General features: G+C 32.5%; 1 protein-coding gene across 1 annotated transcript in view; it reads left to right on the top strand.

Annotated features, from left to right (window-relative positions):
* LOC122811873 (uromodulin-like) overlaps positions 1–18,508 on the top strand; it is a 549,630-nt gene extending 531,122 nt beyond the window's left edge. The window contains exon 6 of the mRNA XM_044084012.1: positions 15,844–18,508. The gene's annotated coding sequence lies outside the window, so the exon portion shown is untranslated. The remainder of the gene's footprint in view (positions 1–15,843) is intronic.
* The last annotated feature ends 503 nt before the right edge of the window (positions 18,509–19,011 follow it).

The raw sequence follows: 19,011 nt of genomic DNA, 5'->3' as shown, positions 1-19,011 counted from the left end.
AATGATTCCTCGTAAGCAGTGCATTTGTAAAGATGGAAGGGGTTTTCAATTTAACCAAATCATCACTCAAATTTTAGTAGATTAGCCATGGCATAATTACTGAATACTGAGGTACTGAAATATTCTTCCAGCTTCAGTCTTAAGATGAATATGGTTATTTTCTGTCTGATTTGACCAGAGAATTCATTGGGAACAAAGCTGCCCCATACTGGTAAGGACCCTTTCCAGGATTTTGTAGCTCCTTGGTGGGTTACAGACTACTAGTGCAGACAGTTTGCACTGATGAATTCCAGAATTTTTTTAGCCAGACATGTTTGATGATGTATAAGTTTCTCAGATAATGGAAGGGGAGCTGAAGTCTCCTAGGAAAATGCTGTGTTGTGTATGTTTTTATGGTGTTGTTTGGTTCTTTTTTTTTTTTTTCAAAACAAGTTTATTGTTTTAACATATAAGAGAAATATCATAACAATTTTATACAAATAATTAAAAATAGGTATTATTATAATATTCAACAAAACAACTAAAGTATTTACAAAGACATCCACTACAATCAGATCAATTAATTAAACTAAAATACTGTGCTATTGAAATTAGAATTTTTTAACAAATTTTGTAAAGTATCCCATACAATAAAATGTGATGTTTTTCTAGTTGTTCTCATTCTAATTGCGCTTATTTCCATATGACACATTATATTCATAACATTTTTAAATTCATTGAACGAAGGAGGTGTATCTGAAATCCAATTTCTGGTTATTATTTTCCTAGCCACTGCTAGGATAGACCATAACAAGGGAAGCTTAATCTTTTTAACACATTGAGGTACAGGTGTGTTGAATAATATAAGAGACTTAGAAATAATGAAATTATCTGTAAAAAGAGCCTGCAAAAATTCATTAATTGACTTCCAGTATTCTTTCAACTTTATACAGTCATAAAACATATGAGCCCAGTCAGCATTAATTTCTACATTACATCTCTTACATAGATTATCTTTATTATTAATTTTATTCATCATCAAAGGTGTATAAAAGATCTATGTAAAAATTTCCATGTATAAAGTCTCCAGACAATGGAAGATGTAGTTCTATAAGCAGATTCCAATATATATTGTTTATCTTGTTGAGTTGGTGGGTCCCCATTAATAGAGGTGAAATAATTCCAGTATGAATCTACATTGTAAAAGTTTCTTGTCTGATAATTTTATGTATATATGAAAGTTTACCTTTATCAGAAACTTTATGCTGTAAATTTATTATCAAGTAATCAATCAGTTTTGGAATAGATTCTTTAACTGTTATAGACATTAGATCTATTCTATCAATGATATGTTGTCTAAAGATCTGAACCTCTAACCAGCAAGTTTCTCTTAGATCAAATTCTTGTTTTAAGTAATCTAGATTTTTAACTTTATTATCAGATATCAGCTGATACCAGTACTTTAGATTATTATCTATAGCTAAATGAGTTCCTTCAGAAGTAGATGACAAAAGCATACCCTGAGTGTAAATTATAGGAATACAATAAAATTCCATTCCTATACTTAGGATGCATGAATATAAAGTTACGATAACTAATAATAATATTTAATGGGTAACAAACCATATGTTTAGGTGTAATAGGTGAAGTACAAAATTCCTTTAGTAACCATAACATGGAGTTATTTATAATCATATTTTTATGTGTTAAGGAAATTTTCATGAAGTGAATACTAATTAGCTCCCAATATTCTTTCCATTTTGCGACATATGACCGTTCTATTATTAAAGTAATCACTTTTTTAATAGAAAAGATAGTGTATAAATTAAAGTCTGGAAAAGAAATACCCCCTTGAGACCAACTATTAGTATGTTTCTTTAATGCAATCCTAGGTCAAATAGGTGCCCATAAGAAATTTAACATTAGTGTATTCAGTTTTTGATAGTTATTTTTGTAGGTGAAAGTGTTATTGATTGTATTAAGTATAAAATCTTGGGGAATATTATCATTTTGATAATTATAAGTGTCTCCTCCATAGTAAAAACATATTATTCCAGGTATTGAAAAGATTTTGTATATTAAGAAAACAGGTATTATAATTATTATATATAATAGATTTAATATCTTTAGATAGTATTATACCTAAATAAGTTATCTGACCTGAGTTGGGTACATATTTAGTAAAATCACTAATGAGGACATTTTTCATGTATATATAGGTAATATTTTAGTTTTTTCTTCATTGAATATTAAACCAGAAATATTTTTAAAATTCATCATTTTATCAAATAGAGACTGCATAGAAGAATTGGATCCTGCTGATGTTATTAGAACATCATCTGCAAAAAGTTGAATTTTTAGATGTTGTATTTTCATCTATATCAAATCCTTCTATATCAGTACTGTTTCTCATCAGATTAGCCCAAGGCTCCATTATTAAAGTAAATAATAATGGAGAGAGCGGACATCCTTGTTTTGTACCTTTTAAAATGGGTATTTTTTGTGAGACATATGTTCCTATCTTAATGTAAGCCAGAGCTCCTTTATATAAATGTTCAATTAGATTTACAAATGCAAAAACACTGATAAACAAAGAGTGTACGCTGGTATGTAATAGCCAAGTGTCCAACCACTTAATGTCATGAAACGTTCACATAAGAAATCCACCACACTTTGAAAGTAATGTGGAAACAGATCCTTTATTCCTAGTAAGCGCTTTCACCCGTAGGCTTCTTCAGACTTTCATACATTGCAACAACATTGCAATTTAAATATCCCTTTTTACAACCCATTAAATTCCATTCCCCTATACCTCTAGGGCGTATGAATATAAAGTTACTTATAACTAATAATAATATTTAATGGGTAATAAGGACCATATGTTTAGGGTGTAATAGGTGAAGTACAAAAATTCTCTTTAGCAAACCACAACATGGGAGTTATTTATAATCATATTTTTATGTGTTAAGGAGATTGATGAAGTGCATACTAATTAGCTCCCCAATAATCTTTCCATTTCATGACATATGACCCCATCTATTAATAAAAGTAATAACTTTTATAATAGAAGAGATATTATATAAAATTAAAGTCTGAAAAGAAATACCCCTTGAGACCAGCTATTAGTATGTTTCTTTAATGCAATCCTAGGTCTATTAGGGGTAAGCTCCATAAGAAATTTAACATAATAGTGTATTCAGTCTTGATAGTTATTTTTGTAGGTGAAAGTATTATTGATTAGTATTAAGTATAAAATCTTTGGGGAAATATTATCATTTTACATAATTGTAGTCTCTCCTCCATAGTAAAAACATTATTATTCCAGGTATTAAAAAAAGATTTTGTATATTAAGAAAACAGGTATTAGAAGTTATTATATAATAATAGGATTTAATATCTTTAGGATAGTATTATACCTAAATAAGTTATCTGAACCTTGAGTTGGGTACATATTTAGTAAAATCACTAATGAGAGTATTTTTCGTGTATATATAGGTAGTATATTTATTTTTCCATTGAATATTAAAGTCCAGGAAATACTTTTAAAATTCATCATTTTATCAAATAAAGACTGCATAGAAGAATTAGATCCTGCTGATGTAATTAGAACATCAATCTGCAAAAAGTTGAATTTTGATGTTGTATTTTCTTTCTATTTCAAAACCCCTATGTCAGTAATCAGTTTCTAATCAAATTAGCCCAAGGTCTCCACTACTAAAGTGAATAATAGTGGAGAAAGTGGACATCCTGTGTTGTACCTTTTAAGAATGGGGTATTTTTTGTTTAGAAACATATGTTCCCTACCTTAATATACAGCGCCCTTGTATAAATGCTCAATTAAATTTACATAAATGCATCAGAGAAATTTGTGCATTTCAGTAAGGTAAAATCAGATAGTCCCAACTTACTGAATCAAATGCTGAACCTATATCAAGACTAATAAAGTGTTAAATCTTTTCCTATTTGCAGTAAATCAATTAATAAGTTAAAGTTCTTCGAGTATTATCAAAAAGTATTTCTATTTACAATGAAGCCTGTCTGATCTATGTCTATAATGCCGGGGATAATTGTCTTCAATCTATCAGCAAAATACTCATAAACATTTTATAATCAACATTATAATGAGATGTAATGGATATGAAGAACATCTTAGTTGGATTCTTTTATTAGGTTTTAAACCAGGAAATAAATGTATATTGCCAAGATGGGGGGGGGTTATTAACTCAGTTTGGGCCAGAATAAAAAACCCTCATGTATTAATGAATATGTGCTCTTAGAAAGGATTTTACATATCTCTGGTATAATACCATCATTACCCGGTGCTTTGTTTGATTTAAGCTTATTTATTTTTGTAATAACTTCTGTATAGTGAAATACCTCATCCAATAGTTTAATCTGTTGTTTATTAAGCTTTTTATTCATGTTTGTGGTTATAAACTCCTTTATTTTATCTTTTAGGTTCCATGTTAATGTTGAAAGCATGGTTAATCTTGTGAAAGTGATTTCTAAATTCATCCAGTATTTGGTATACTAGAAACATTCTTTTTTTTCCTTAGAGAAAAGATTTCTTTTGATATGGTTTGTTTATTCAATCTTTTTGTTTTATTTTTTAAGTCTATGTAAGTATTTGGGGCTTATTGAATAAGACAAAAACTTGTATTTCTTTCTAAAGTTATTTTAACTTTTATGAGTTAAAATTTCTTTGTATTTCTCATTTAGTTTGTTTATTTCTTCTCAATAACTTTCTTTGTCCATAATATTTCTCTTTATTATTATGTTTATAAGAGTCTAGTTTACTTTTGAATATCTAACAATTCCTTATCCCAAGATTTTTTTGTTATTATACTCATCTTGATACTTTTGTCCATATAGATATGGATTTTGGGGCATCCCAAATTATAGATTAATGGAGACTTCAGGAGTATTATTTATGTTCTAGGAAAATAAGTTGTACTTGAAAGTATATATTCTTTATAGTCTTTTAGCTGAGTTAAGTATGCTGGTATCCTTTTGATTCGAACATTATGAGTATTTTTATCATGAATTCGAAACAATTCGAGTTATGGATCAGATATAGGACATGAAATGATTTTGGAATTAATTAAATATGTTACCATCTGGTTAGAAATAAAGACCCCATTCATTTCTTTGAATAAGTTTTGTATCTGTTAGGAAAAAAAAGGTGTGTATGGTAATGATTTTTGACTTGTCTGATTATTAATATCATTCAAATGATAAGAATTAGCAAAATCATTTAAAATGTTTTGCATTAGATGTAATTCTTCTTTTCTTTATAGTGGTAGTATCACTCTCATGTAGTATACAATTAAAATCACCAGCTAAAATAATATCCCCTACAGAGAATTGAGCATGATCTTATCACATGATGTTTCCAGTGTATTATCACCAATTCCAGGTATCCAATATACATTGAGCTCAAAGTGGAAAGTCTTCCCATTAATTTGTAATTGTAAAACCATACAAAACATTCCTTTGTCATCCTGATAAGACTTAATGTTTTAGGAATGGGCATACTTTATTCCATAAAATAGCCACTCCTCTTTTTTTCTGAGTGTGCTCTGAACCAACCAATACTGTATACTTTATTAGTGGCTAGTTTTATCAATATCTTTTTTTCAAGAGATGGGTCTTGCAGGAAGACTAGATTGGCCTTGTGTAGATTAATGTATCTTATTAGGCTTGTTCTTTACACGGATTATTCAATCCATTAATGCTTAAAGAAATTCCTTTAAAGATGTAATTTGGCATTTTTAAACTCAAGAATCTTAAGTGATCGAAATAACAAATAACAAGATAAATAATGTTACATCTCCTCTTTAGGTGTACCTAAACATAGCTGTATTTATTAAATCTCTTATGGATTTTGTATAGGATTCAATTTTGCTTGTAGTGACAATGAGTGTACAAATATATTGTGGATGTCAAACTATATACATATAACAATGAACAAGTGAAAATAATGTAAGTGATTAAACCTTGTGATCCCGTCTGAGTTGAAAACTCCAACTTAGAGCAGTATTTACTACTCAAGTTAACCCCCACCCTAAGCAGCAGTAAACCAGCTACCACCTTATCAATTTAATACTAGTTATATTTAACTGAGGTTAACAGTTTTCAATTCAATTATCTATCAAGACAAACTACACATTTGGTAAAACAGCATCATATAAACTAAAATAAACTTTTTTTTTTTTTTTTTTTTTAAAAACTGTTCATACTATTATATAGATCTATGTAATATATAACACTTGTATTCTAATAGCATTCAAATAATCTTAATGTTAGAAATCAAGAGGAGAGAAAATTATGTTCTAACATTCATTTAAATCAAAACTTTATTAATATGATTCAGACATTACATGCATTAAGATGCATCTATTTTCTGTCATGTGAATTCTATCAACAGCTTCCAAAAAAATCTTGAATTGTTTGTATATGAGCATTTACTTAAACTCATTATTGTCAATAGAGTAAAATATTGTATTCATAAAATTATTATAAATCATATTGTATAGTTATGCAGATTCTCAGAAACACCTATGTTATTACCTAAAAAAAAGCTATCACACACATAAACACAGACACACACATACATATACACACACACATATACACACACACACATACCCACATACACACACACACACACACACACACACACACACACACACACACACATACATATACACATACACATATATACATACATACACACACACACACACACACACACACACACACACACACACACACACACACACACACACATATATACACATATATCTGCTCTCACTGAGTGCGTCTCTGCAGAGCACCATCCCACTTGTCGTCCCAGAACAAATCTGTCCGCCACAGAAAATAATGCACAGCAAACACACACTAGCAACCAGATTTTACAATCATGCTAACCTACTGCTTTAAAATATATCACATGACATTTCTTCCAGAATAGAGTTATAAGATTATTTATGCTTGTCAATCAGATGAATTCAATGAGTTATAGTAAAGTATATGTTTGGGACACAAGTTTTTAACACAGATTATTATGCTACTGTTGGTAGATTTTCAAAACATTTAAATAAATGTTTCATTTTCTATGCCTTCTAAAATAAGATATTACTTGCTACAAGAAACTACATCATCTAAACTCATCATAACTGACACATTTTATGAATAGAGTATTTTTCCTGAATCTGTGGTGTGTCAGTGTGATAACCTTGTCGATGTTTATACTAACTGCTTTCAGTTTCTCTGTGAAAATTCTGTGAGTGAAGCTTCTGAGGAAACTCATGGACACTGTGCATGAGACAGCCCACATCCCAGACTGTCTCTTTAACATTTTGGCGGAAACTTATTAAAACTTGTGGCAACATTCATTTTGTCAATAGAGTAAACATTGTATCTATAGAAATCATTACAAATCATATTGGATAGCCATGCAGACTCTCAGAAAAAGCCATCACACTCACACACACACACACACACACACACACACACACACACACACACACACATACACACACACCCACACACACCCACACACACACAAAAAAACACACACACATATAAATATATGTCTATATATATCTGATCTCACTGAGTTGTGTCCTGCAGAGCACCATCCCAACTTGTTGTCCCCAGAATAAATCTGTCTGCTTTATACAAAACAATGCACAGCAAACACATATTGGTAACCGATTTTACAATCATGCTAACCTATTGCTTTAAAATATATCAAATGACAACTACTTCTAAGATAAAATCATAAAGACTTTTATGTTAGTCAGTTAGATAAGTCAGATGAATTGTAATATTATATATGTTTAGATCACAAGTATTTACATACATTAGAATGTTGCAGTCATATAAACTTTCAAAAACATATGTATATATGTTTCATTTTTATGCCTTCTAAAATATCACACTAGCTTACTATGACATACTGGATCATTTAGAATCATTATAACATTCATATTTTGTAAATTATAACATAAATAAGTTAGTAATTATAAAGAATAACTCACATTTAAATGTTATAAAGTTCATTATTCATCGCAGAGTCGCATTTGCATCAGTTCTACTTCCTGGTAGAGTGCTCTTCTTGTATCTGCGATGTGTCAGCGTGAATTCAGGGGTCAAAGGTCAAAATGACAGCATTCAGCTTCTCTGCGTGTATTCTGAGTGTTGAAGCTTTTAAAACAACTCGAGGACACTATTCACGAGGTAACCCACATCCCAAATTGTCTCCCTTAACATTCTGGCGGAAACTTATTAAATACAAGTGACCAACATTCATTTAGCTATACAAATGAAACTAAGCAAGGAAAAACCTTCACAAAGTATTTTACAAGTTATTACAGTCTCTATGACAGTGAAACTAAGCCTACAGTTATTAATATATTAAACAACTATTTTTATGCCCCAATTCAATTTTTTTATACAAATCTGATTTTATGCTAGAATCAGTATTACCTAAAGCATGTAAATGTACTTATATGAAAGAAAATGAGAAAGAGAGAAAAGAAAAGAAAGAGAATAGAAAATAAGAAGTGAGTGTGAGAAGAAAGAAAAAATGTAAAAGGAAGCTATAAAAAATATCTACAGTGAAATATTACTTGCTGTTTATATTAATAAAGATAAATATGCAACATATTATTTACTGCTATTTTAGTTCTAATCATTATTAATTAAATCATAACTGATTATTTGTAAACATATTTAAGCAGTAGAATCATGACAAAATAATTAGCAACAGTATTTAAACAGCATGTATACTTTTAAAAAAAAAAAAAACTAATAAGTTATTATTCCACTTATCATATTTTCATAATACTTCTCTCTCTGCCCTCCCCCACCCCTTACTGAATGCATAGTCTATAAAGAATGACATTATTTAAACAAGTAGAGAGAAGAGAAGAAAAAAAGTGTATCAAATTACTAACCTTGGATCTCTTTATGGCAAAGAGAGACAAGTTGATTGATAGCTTGTTGTTTGTTCCTCAGATATTTTGACTAATTATGAAACAAAAACAGTTCTTTGTACACAGAAAATAATTTTGATTAAATCTTTGTTAGAATATTTGTGGCTTTCTGTAGATGAAGTAACTGTATTTGAAGAGATTAATATTGAAGAAAAAGAGAGAGAGAAAAAAAGAAAAAACATAGAACATGACATTTGCTTTTTAGTCTCTTTTTCTTCTCTGAAGTCTTCCACAAAGCTTCTGTTGCCAACCTCTTTAATGAAGGACTAGCCCATTCCATTTCCTCTATTTTATCCAAAATCTTATTTTTTTTTTGATATACAGCAATGCAGAGTCTAAGTCTTCAAAGATTCTAGGGCCATCAGGTAGAAAGATTTTTAGTTTAGCAGGAAACAGAAGGTAGGTTTTAAACTGTGCTTTTTTAAGTTCTCTTATTAATGGCAGGAAAACTTTTCTTTTAGTCATTACCAAGGAAGAATAGTCATTGTCAAAACGCACAGTTGCCTCATTAATTTTAACAGGTGCTTTAGCCCATGCTGATTTAAGTACCATTTCTTTGTCATAGGATGATAGAAATTTAACTATAACTGATCTAGGATATTTTTTGTTAGAGTTAACATTAGATATGGATCTATGGGCTCTCTCAATACCAAAAGAAAATGCTTCTGGTAAGTCTAATGTTTTAGAAAGCCAAGTATTTAAAAAGGAAGTAATATTGTTACCTTCAATATTTTCTGGTAGTCCAAAGATCCTAATGTTATTGCGCCTAGATCTATTTTCCAGGTCATCAAGTTTAGTTTGTAGATGTGTATTCTGCTTCAGCAAAAACTCAATGTTAATTTCTTCTTCCTGGATTCTATTCTCCATGTCATTGACAGTCTCTTCTATGCCTGTAATCTGAGTCTTCTGTAGTTGCAAGTCCAGATGTAACAAATCTATTTGTTTTGTAGTTTTTTCTATGAAGTTATCAATTTTAGTATCCAGTTTGTCCATTTTGGTAGTAAGTTGCTGAATTGTAGATATCAGAGACTGAAGTTCTTTCTTAATGCTGGAATCAAAAGAATTTGTCTTACTGGAACTCATTTCAAACAGAGGAGCTGACAGGAAAATTTCCCAAAGTGATTTCTGACAGGAATATTATTGAAATTTTCTTTCTTTTTTAGATATTATTCAAGAAACTGATATTCCAAACGTATTTAGAAAGAAAATTATTTCATAAATTAATTTTTAAAGTAATTATTTCCTGTCAGAGTTGTGAGATTGGTGGAGCTGAAGAAATCTGCTGCTATCCTGTGTTCATCCTTGGCCACACCCCGTGTTGTTTGGTTCTGATAACCTGCTTTTTCTTTTTTAATTTCCTACTGACTATAAGAGAGATTGGCCTCTAATAGCATTGCATAACTACACTCTCACACACTGTTTCTGCTGGTTTAAATAGTAGGTGGTTGTCAGTAAATGTGAGACAAATGCTACAAGGATGTCCATTTTGAACAGGCTGGCTACAGAGACATTTGGAAAGAGCAAATCCATTGTTCTACATGTTTATTTGTGTGAGCTGAAGTGGGAATGGTGACTCTGAGGTTAGGAGTTAATTTACTGGATGTGCTACTTGTTGAAACAAACAAGCAGTCTAAATTTACACAAAGAGGGTGATGTGCAACCAGTGAAAACCAAAGCCTCTTTGTTGAACTACTGAATATAGTTCAAAAGGAATTTGGGGGTATTAAAGTACAAGAAGAATTCAGAGATTAGGTTGTACCAAGAAAGTTAGGGCTCATAATACCTGCATTTATACAGTGCAGTGATAATTTTCTTAAATGTAACACAGAAAATAAGCAACAATACCAGGACACTTGAATTTAACCTCAGTATAAGTGACACCAACAAATAGCCTGGAAACCTTATTTTGCCACTAGAAAGGAACCAGTAAACTAATTATAACAAGCAACTCACTAATGTAGTAATAGAGGAGTGCAGGTAACATCACTGCACTCAGTATGAAGCAATGACATGACAGGTCAGTTAGTCTGGTGTTTTTAGCTTTATATAAAGTAGTGCAATCCAGACAAATTTAGTCACAAAATGGAGATCTTAGAGAATGCAGCTTCTTCTTGAAATTGAAAGCTAGTCATTCTATATCACCTTAAACATAGCTCAGAAAATAACCATTGACTGTTGTATGTGGCCCATATTTATGCCTTCATTTTCTCAACTGCGGTTGTATCCCCTTTGCATGGTCCACATGTTGCCCTGCAGGACACTTTCTGTTAGACTAAGTGAGTCACCTCATTGTATTTTTATTGGTCATATAATTTGGCACCAACGGTAATGCAGATCCCCTTCCATGTTACTGTGGTCAATCTTTGTGCAGCATGCATTGTTCTCCCCACATACTAAAAAGGGGTCTGGCTAGGAACCATGTCATCCCATTGTTCTACACTGCCTGCTATACTGCTCCTTGATTTGTCAGTTGTATTACATGCATTGGCATTGCATACCTAACCACATTTTACTTTTGTAGCTACTTCTACATCAGTGTTACCAAGTATTGTTTATGTTTTTAGCTGCAGTGCCCTGCCCTCTTTTCCTCTTTCTTTATCATAGTAATTTTTATATTTATTTGTTATTTTGTCTTGTTTCTCTCCATTTATGTTACTAATTTATGTAGTGTCATCCAGACCTGTAGAAATAGTTACCTTACTGTTGACCTTTCCTTCTATCAACTGCTGGGTCTCCAGCTTTGTTCAGGCATGCGTCTCTGCAAAAATACATAAGTCATCCAGCAGGGGGTGACCAGAAGGGGTCTGTTGTAGCCACCAATGGTCTAATACTTGCGTTGCTGGCGGTGCTGGAGGCTAGGCTGCGTTGTCTTTACCTGTTTTTACTTTCATTTCTAACTGTTTCTTCCTCGTTCATTCATTCATTCATTCATTCATTCATTCATTCATTCATATATAAATCACTCTCTTGCCAGAAACCCTTATGTATAAGTGAAACTATTATTCGGTGAGCACTGCAGAATATGATGGGCAGAGAGGTGACTGATAGGAGAGTACCCACACATTTCTCTCTAGTTATCTCAGGGCATATGTACGATCAAGGATTACTTGGTGGTAACCAGACACCTGATCAGAAGTATCTGCATGGAGAAGAAAGCAGGCAAACTTCAAATTATAACTCCCATGGAATGTGGAATGTGGCTTTTTCATTAACTCACTTTGAAAGCTGCCAGCAGGGGGAATAACTAGTCTGTTAAGTAACTGATAACCACTCCAGATGCTGCCTGGTTGATGGCCATGTTATACCAAGCTCTCACCCTGTGACAGAAATGAACAGGAACTGCTACAGTAGTTAATTCTTACTGAGAGCTAATCAACCAAAAGTTGACACATTTTGGTACTGTTTCTGATATCTATGCAATTTTTCTGTTGAGACAACAGCATTCAGAATTTACCCCTTTAGATCTGTTTCTAAAATCTTTATCCATAAGACAGTTACAGATATAATTTTGATGCATCCATTCATTCAAAATTTACATTGTTTCTCCTTAAGAACTACCTGGCTGCTAGGGAGATAAGTATCTGTTTGAAAGTATCTGTCCCATAAACAACAACCAAGACAAATTCCCTGAAGCGGCAACTCCCTCTATGATTTGTGCAAGGCATGTTTCACTTTTAATGAGTGTTTTCTTTTCTCTGGCATGTGATTGTGGCTTTAGTACATTGAACTGGGGGGGGGGGGTTACGTCCTTTGCTCTCCTGCAAAAAAATGTTTTAGTGATATTCCCTAAATGTTCTATGAGTGTGCATTCTAGGAGTTTACCTAAGGTGAGTATGCTTGCTAGCTATATAATGGGATTTTCACAGATGTGCACTGTTAAAGTAAGTGCTTTTCTATAATCAATAAAAATATGCTACATTATCTTTTAATGCAAAGTGTCATATTGTTTTATCATTTATTTATTTGTATTCATTTATTTCTTTTTTAACCAGGCTGGTAGGAGGCTGTGGCAGAGACAGCCTTCAGCCACAAAGGGGGCCACAAAATGCAAACACACATTAGAAAATGCATACATTATACAAGATATTAGCATACAAAGTTACCTTAATTGGTGATTGAACCTGTCATACAACAGATATTTCCATTATAGCAATCTAGAGTTAAGACAAAAATGTGGCAAAACCACAAACCATGTCTAAGACCAGTTGTAAGGAACTGTTCAAATTGCAGATTAAGTGCTTTCATTCTTTAATGAAATAAACACAGAACTTCATCAGAATCTGACTAACGTAAACAAGAATGACTTAAAAGCAGTGATAAAAATCTCATGATTTTGCAGCTCTCCAATCACAAACACGTGCTTTGCACTGTGACCAACTAAACCTTACCTGGAAACCAGGAAGTATTTGAGTAAATATGAAAAATGAATTTAGAACAAACCAAAATAAAACCACAAATCTCCCAATGGAAATAATTAAAAACAATTAAAAAGATTATTTCCATTGGGAGATTTGTGGTTTTATTTTGATTTATTTTGATTCGTTAGTCAGATTCTGATGAAGTTCTGTGTTTATTTCATTAAAGAATAAAATCACTTAATCTTCTATTTGAGCAGTCTCTAGAGCAGTTCCTTACAACTAGTCATAGAACTTGGTTTGTGGTTTTCTCATTTATTGTTCTACATCAGTTTGTGGTCTGGGTAAAAATGTGGCATATACTGATTTCTTTGATCTGTTAAGTTATTTACAAGGTTATTGAACATTAGGTGTTATATTGATGTCACTCTTAAATTATAATGTCTACGTATAAAAATCAAGCTTAAGTGTGTCACTCCAATAATCAGTGCTCTAATATGTGATCTTAGATGTGCAGTTGCAGGGGGGTTGCACTTAAAGATCGATACTGTGGTGTCTCGGAGCTACTCCTTTACTTCAAACACAGTGATCTTACAGTTAGTGCAAATATGTAGCAGGGATATGGGATAATGACTTCTCTCTGTTTTGGGGGTCAGAGGGGGATACCCTTGACAAAAATGCTTGTTGCACTTGTTCTAAGAATTTGATATGTAGTTACTTTCAATAGACAACTCTTTCAAGCTTGCAGTTGACAAATGTCAGATATACAATAGAAACGCGTTACTCTTGAAGCCTGTAAAAAATAGTCTTTTAGCAGGTTTTTAAAGACATGCAGGTAGGTGCGTGCATGAATGGGTCTGCCTTCTTTGAAGGTTAGGCATCAGGCTGGCAACTCGGCACCGTAAAAATCCACTGCCAATCTTAAGCGGACCAGAGTTCCGCTGTGGTGACCCCTAACTGTGAAAAGCTGAAAGACATTACTTTTTTTCTGTGCTGAATAATATTCTACGTACAATACATATTTGTATTCCTTAAAGTTTATGATATGTGTTTTTCAATATAATGAGCATTATAGGTGATAAATAAAGAGCTAGATAGATAGATAGATAGATAGATAGATAGATAGATAGATAGATAGATAGACAGAGAAATAGCTTGGTTAACTGTCTCACTTGACTTGTCCTTCTAGCCTACCTTCCATTTTTCCTCAGCCTTATCAATGCAATTATATTAGCTATAGACACATATTTATTATATAGCTGAGTGTAATTGTGAGCATGATATTTACTACATTAAATTGATAAATGTTTATGGTATAAGTGCATCGTGGTGAGATAAACACAACTTTAAAGTTTTAAGTTTGTTTTCTTCATTGAATAACTTTTGGAATAATGGTTTAAAATATTCATATTTCAGGTGGTTGAATATACTCATATTAATATTTTATGGATGCATGAGCTCCATTAACTAATGTGTGTTACACCGCAGCATGCGTACTGCCTCATTATTATGACAATTAGTTACTGATAAGATGGTCTGCATAATATGGAGATGAAAGGCTGGGAATTCTTAGGATGCTAGAAACAGATATTTTGTTATTAGACAGTTATAGAAACCAAAAAAACTTTAACCTAGTTTGCTTCCAAACAAAATCAAGGGAGCCTCTTATTGAATTAGAATAAGCTATATATTATGTGTAGCAAAAGTGAATCCACTAAATATATATAGTATAGAATGTGTTAAAGTGAAAGAAAGAGTGTGTAGTTTTATAGACACTGATTACTCTTATGACATTAAGATTAAAATTCTTCAAAGCTGCAGAACCAGACAAGCTGCCCTAAATAATTTTTTGAAGTAAACATAAGACAGTAGTGATTCATGAGTTCAGAAATGCCTCTGAGGTGTCACTTGAGTTCACTGTTCCTTTCACATCTTGTATGTTTCTCCATGTACTGTGAGGGCCAGCCATTTCTTAATCCCATCATGGGTGACTACTGGATACCATCTCTTCTGATGTGGATTCCTGACCCTGATAATTTTGCTTGGTAACCCCTGAACTCTTAAAGGTGGTATGTTTATGTTATGTCATTTAACCAGACAGCAGCTTCAGGATGAGTATGAAGAAAGTTCATGCAGATCAATGTTTTACCTTGGTTAACAAATGCAAACAAACAAATTAACTAAATGCATTTATTAGAAATACAAATAAGTGAACTGGTCTTCATTGGTTCTTTCTCAGCAGCGACCAGGTCTACATGGGCAAGATAAACTGCAACATATATTGGCTGCTCTTTACCATTAAAATTAATTACTTTTGTTGTTTTTGTCAGTACACAAATACAAAAAGCATTTATATGAATCTCAGTTTTAAAAATATTACTAACCTAAAACTGAAATACTGAAACAACTGTATTTAATTAAACAAACAGTTAAAAAATATTTTTAACTATCTGCAGATATTGCTGTTTGCATACATTTTCTAATTTGTTTATCTTTCTTATTCCTAGTTTTCGCCTGGATGTTAAAGTATGAAGAATGGTGGCAGTACTTACTTCTACTAATGAAATTAATCTAATGTTCAGAAGATCAAAATGTCTGGCAAACAGTTCCTCTGATTTCCCTTTAAAATGTATAACATTCATTATGATCTTACTTTCATATTCTTGTTTATCTATGCGCTCAGTATAACAATGATATGGGACATAAGAGTAACAGCAGAACTATGGGGCAGCATATTGTAACACAAAACAAAGTAGCATGGAAGTGTTGGACACATTAAATGGGAAATGTTCACACTAATGCAGTAATAAACTAATTGGGAAATAAATTATATAACACAACTATGCATTCAGAAACTTTACATATGGGAAATGGCCAAAGTATCACAAAACTGCTCTCAGAAACTAAAATATGATTTTTTTATCCACAAATTAAAAAAAAATATTTTGTATCTTCTTGACATATTTAACGACTATTGCTTTTAAGCTAATGCAAACAACTTGCTCAGCATTTAGATAGAGATATGGAGAAATGCTATGCAAACCCTCACAATTAATGAGAGTTGAAGAAAGTAAATTGAAATATATTTTATGGTCATCACACAAAACATCAGATGTTAATGCATGTACAATTTTTATAAACCACACACTTTCTTGGACCTTACTCCATTGTCTTTTTACTATTACAATCATCAAAGGCATTTGCAACCTTGTTTTTTTTTCAGATGGATTTATTGAGTTGATGTTTGTTTCTTTTTACCTTCATAAATAATGAATACACCTTCTACTTGCAATTATGCTGTAAGCTTTTTCAATAATACAATTGTAAGTTTCCTTTGAGAAGTTTGCCTTGAGTAACTCTTCCCAAAGACCCATCCTTTTAACCCCTGCAGGTCCAGTGAACACTTTCTTTATTTGCTATGACTACATAGCTCTAGGACCCCTTAAAAAGGAAAGACAAATGCACCATCCATATGCTTGTGTCTCCAAAGTATAAAGTGATAAAGTCCTGCCTCTGACACAGGAGATTCATGTTCAAATAATGGTGCAGGTGTTGGAGGAAGCAGATGGAGTTGGGTTGTAACTGAAAAGCTGATGCCAGCTCAACTATCTCGGTGGAAGTAGAACCCATTATCTGATGGGTTGTGGGCCACCGGGATGTAGAGGCTTGTTTATGATGAAGATTAGCAAGGAACTAGGGATGTAGGTTGGCATTTTCAAGCCGGTTATGGTAGCTCTCGCTGTCAGTGTTTGGGAATATACATTTGCAGGTATGATCATAAAAGGCATTTACAAAGATAGTTTCCCAACTTAACAAAGGCTTTGGAGCTTATCCCTGGCAGGCCAGGAAAAATGTCAGCAGTGGAGGCTTAAGCAGAGAAGGAATTGTTGGTGAGAGTGGTCTTTATTTGTGGGTACCTTGGGCTGCTTGTTCAGACTATCTGCTGGGAGGGTATAAATAGTTGATGATATCTTGGAGCACAGCTACACTAAGCAGTCTTTTTGCATGCCTGAATGACAGCTCCTTATGGTTAACCTTTGCCCAAGTCAGTGGTCATACTGCCAATGATAGGAACCAAAAGGGCTATGACTAATTGGAGGGGGTTGATTTGAGGGTTGACAAATGTAGAGGTAAAAAATGCATAGAAAAATCAAATACACTGACACCTAAAACACTTTCTTTTTATGACCATGCATACTGTAAGCAGTATGAGCTAAGCACAGTACAGTCCAGCACAACTAAACCCTTCCCTTAATTAGTGATTGGCCATAAGCTAATAAAAAAAAAACAAAAAAAAAAACAGAAATAAGCATTTTTTTTGAGATGGACAAATGACACACCTCAAATGTTTACCTATGCTAATTCCAAGACTGCACAAGTAGGAAAGTGAATCAAATGGCACTAAATGTTATCAAATGATTTCTCTGCTCTGAGGTTGCACATTTTTTAATTTGAACAGTGTAACAAAAACTCAGTGATCGTGTCTAATGATCCCCACCTGTCATTGACGTGTGGCATCTTTACACAGTAGAACTAATCTGCAAGGACTGAATGACTGGACCCACAGCAATCTGTCCTGTTTCAGTCACCAAAAAATACAGAATGCAGACTTTCATGGATAACTAAACACTGCAGGAAACTGTCTTAACAGCTGCAGAACAAAATTAAGATATCATTTAAAGCTTAGACTTTTAAGTACTTTAATGCATTGTCTTAATATACCTGTAAAGTGAAAAATCACATATAATTTGCCTTCTATACCATCATTGCTGTATAAATCAGTGTACTACAATAAATATGTGGCTTTTTGTCCTGGGTTATGCGAGAGGAAAATCTCATCTGAAACTAATGCAAGTGGATAATGTAAATGCTGGTATGTTGAAATATGCACCTAAATCAAGAGATCCCTTTGAACCAAGAACCATAAAGGGGTCTGTAAATATGCTGTTCAAGACTTATACACTCAAATGTCTTATTTACTATTAGAAATGAAATGTTTATATTGCATTTTGCTCATAGCTTGTACACAAGATATTTTCAGTTAATCAAAGAAATGAGAAGATTGAAAAGATAAGCAAATTATTATCAAAAAAAGGGGTTAACCTCACTTTGTGGATCTTGTTGAAATCAGGGTTTATTGTTTAAAATAACAGATTAATAAATAGTCTTTACTGCAGCATTTTCACGTTTCATTTGCTTTGTTCATGATGCTATGTAACCCTCATGAAAGATGAATGGCTAAAACTCAAAAGACTCACAAAACATAACAGATATATATTTTATAAATAATTTGCAAGCAAGTACAAATGCAGACATATCTTTCAACAGTCCAGACTTTTGCCTTCTATTTTTGTTCTGTTCCTTATTTTGTAGGTAGGTAATTTGTAGATTTCACGCAAATCATTGAGGGCTGAAGTCATTAAAATGACAGACACTTGAATTTCAGACTTTGTTTCCTTCAGAAAATGCATGCTGTTGCAAAATCTGTTATTTTATCAACATTCTAACTTTGTAAGGCCAATATTTTAAATCTGTTTATGATTTCAGGCATTTGTCACCCATTAATTTTGTCCAGTTTTTTTGTCCTATGAGGCTGACAGGTATAAATACAGATTTGCCATCAAACACATTAAATCTGAAATAGATAAATCTGAGTTCAACTGCTTATTGACTGC

This window comes from Protopterus annectens, chromosome 1.part1 (assembly GCF_019279795.1).
Source record: "Protopterus annectens isolate FY-2018-M chromosome 1.part1, PAN1.0, whole genome shotgun sequence".
NCBI classification, from domain to species: domain Eukaryota; kingdom Metazoa; phylum Chordata; order Ceratodontiformes; family Protopteridae; genus Protopterus; species Protopterus annectens.
This window is presented reverse-complemented; position numbering and strand designations above follow the sequence as displayed.